Source organism: Bacillus rossius, chromosome 2 (assembly GCF_032445375.1).
Source record: "Bacillus rossius redtenbacheri isolate Brsri chromosome 2, Brsri_v3, whole genome shotgun sequence".
In the NCBI taxonomy this organism is placed as follows: domain Eukaryota; kingdom Metazoa; phylum Arthropoda; class Insecta; order Phasmatodea; family Bacillidae; genus Bacillus; species Bacillus rossius.
Window position 1 is genome coordinate 56444758 of NC_086331.1, and position 2979 is coordinate 56447736.

A 2979-nucleotide genomic window follows, 5' to 3' on the forward strand; every position below is an offset into this window, starting at 1 on the left:
TCGGTACCGGCGGGACTCCGCTCGTGACTAATGCATGGAGTCGATAATGGGAAGGATGCGCGACCTCCCGCCACCGAGAGAGAGGGGCAAGGACTATTAACGCTGTGCGGTGTCGCCACGCATGCGCGCGGTGGTAGGAGCGCGCTCATTGGTCCACGTGGGCTTTCACGTGCATTTTCCAACGGCCGTTTTTGCGCCGTGGATATGAATACAAGTTTTGCTCCCTCACGGTGCCGGAGTGTCTTCGGATCAAGTGGCACCGGGGAGATGCTCCTTGACAGATGGTCTTTTGAGTACGGGAAGGTGCCGACAAGTGTGGTTACCTGTTAGTTCTGCACGGCGCGTCAGGAGGCTACCGCAAGGTTTGTAGAGTCTCAGTTCTACGAAATATACACGTCGAGTCTTTTAAACCCGGCCCCTTCATTTGCCGTGGTACAAACCCATCTTGGCAACCTCGTTCTCCAGATATATCATCGTGTGATTTCTTCTGGTGGAGAGCTATAAAGGGAGAAGTGTATAGAAACCACCCTCACACACTCGAAGAACTCCAGAACTCAACAAGTTAACCAACCATTGTTTAATTTCACACAATTTCCGCGGGGCCTCTTTAAATAGACTAATTCTGTATAAGTAGGGTATTAATCACGTGGTAATGTGCAGTAAAGTTTACGCTAGATTATAGCGGACTCCTAAACACTTGGACTAAAACGGATTGTTGAATGTTGACTATTTGTACCGAACCATCGAACGCTATGTTTGTAAACGGCCACTGACGACATTGCAATAGAATCAGAGCGAAGCTTTTTTTTTTACGTTTACCGCCCTGGACGCAGAGTGTGCGATGTCATTGTGATGATAAAACACACTTTTATTGGGTTCGAATCCCAAACCAAAATTTCCATTTCGTTATATCCAATAACTGGTAAAGTACAATAGCTGAACACTTCAGTTTACCAAAATATAATCTTTCTGACGCTTGCATATCTCTTGCAGAAAACAGAGGCCAAATTAAGTTTAGTTGTTTAACAAACATAATAGTTGGGTAAACAAAATTGTGTTACAGTTCCGTTTTAAATAATTCATTTATTTTTAATTTCAGCTTTAGCTTTTGGTCCATATCATAAAACCAATAAATGACCAGTACTTTGAAAAAGCGGGATTGAAGACATTTTCTGGAGTAGAAGTGGAAATTACTCTGCGGGAAATGCTAACCCTAGCTGAACGACGCTGCACACAATATATCGCTAATGCGAACTAGACAAGCTACCGCAATGCCAAAAAGGATCCGGTTTTTGTCGGTATATACTTTGGGCGTCCAAACATTTTTTCCCTGTAAGATCAGTCTCATTTAAGAGGTGTGATTTCCAATCAGAAGTAAACTACGCAAACTAGTACATTTTTGTAAACTTTTAAGAAATTCAATTTGGAAAATAACAACACAACAACAAACACATATGCTTAAAAATCTCCCGTAGAGAAAAATATATATAAAGCAAAAATTAAAATAATTTTTAAGACACGCGCATTGATATTTTTTGTGTTAAGATATGTTAACCGAAAGCTACAAGCACCGTGTCGATGCGACGTGACGTGAAGAAAGCTTTGAGAACACCACTTCTTCGTGAGCGAGGAGGTCAGAACAACTTGATGCACTGCTGCCGCTGAAACGATTATGCGTTTTTCCTGTTCACGCGCACGCAAGTCGTGTTTTGTTCATCGCTGAGCAGAGTGGTGCCAAGCTCAGACTTAGTACTCCCGTCTGGGAAAACACTCGGCCGTCCTGGACTCGGTATTCCATGGTTTTCTGAAATCTCTGCACTCAAATGCTGGAATGGTACCTTATCATAATTGAGAGACGATTACTCCTCAAATCATTCTTAATTGTGTTTGTTATTGGTTTTTCACGTCTCTAATGACCTCACTGTTCAACACGGTATTTTTTTTTGTAAATGTAACTATCATGTAAAATTACAAAAAAATTGTAAATTTTTACATTCACATGAAACAATGTATCGCTACAAACATAACGTTCGCATTACTTCTGCGTTTTAATACTTGTCTGGATATTTATGATTTTTGTTGTTCCTGTTCCTTCATTAAATAAAGTTATTTATAAAATGATCTTTGAACAGCTTTCCAGCGTTACTGTTCACATTAATAAGCATGATAAAAAATAAAGGACAATTATTGAATATTTGATTACCTTTCCTGTGGTTTAAATAAATTATTATTTTATTATACTTAAAATCAATATTTAACAATTTCCAGTATTATTTCCAAAAGCGTAGTTCATACATGCAAATATAACCATAACAATGCATTCTATAAATTTACAGTAGTTTTAATAAAGTATTAAAAATTATTTCTTGGCAAATGGTTTCCAAATAAATCTTTTGTAAATGTAAAAATAAAATGTTTTCTATAAGAAACATCAAGTCCAAATAACTTAAAAGTAAAAAAAGAGCGCGTATAACTCTGTACATGTGGTAGAAGTGAAACTTCTTTGGCAATTGAAACCTCGACTCAAAAGTATATCTCTCGGCAGAAAGAGAGAGAGAGAGATAGAGAGAGAGAGAGAGAGAGAGAGAGAGAGAGAGAGAGAGAGGAAAGGAGCGAAAGCAGACGTTTTTCGAAATCAACATGAATTAACAATATTATTACTCACTTCAAAATAACTGCTCAGGATATCAATAATTATTGATCACTCAATAATGGTTTATTATCAAATAATATTACCCACTGTTGGAATACCCACACCGTAAAGACAAATTGTTTAGTAAATATCAAGGCTAGGATTGATTATAATAAAGTAGTTTTTTATTTAATTTTATATTATGTATGTAATATGTGATCAAGCATTCTAATAGACTGATTTTGTTGTTTTACAAACATAATCTTATCATTGAGTTATAGTGCAACAGATTATGCCAATAGGCTACAAGACATACTCCAATGAATTCATATGCATTGATTATTTTC

The 2979-nt window shown here is 37.4% G+C and overlaps 1 protein-coding gene across 1 annotated transcript in view; it reads left to right on the forward strand.

Annotated features, from left to right (window-relative positions):
• Positions 1-206: 206 nt before the first annotated feature.
• LOC134529303 (odorant receptor coreceptor) overlaps positions 207-2979 on the forward strand; it is a 234963-nt gene continuing 232190 nt past the window's right edge. The window contains exon 1 of the mRNA XM_063363212.1: positions 207-362. The gene's annotated coding sequence lies outside the window, so the exon portion shown is untranslated. The remainder of the gene's footprint in view (positions 363-2979) is intronic.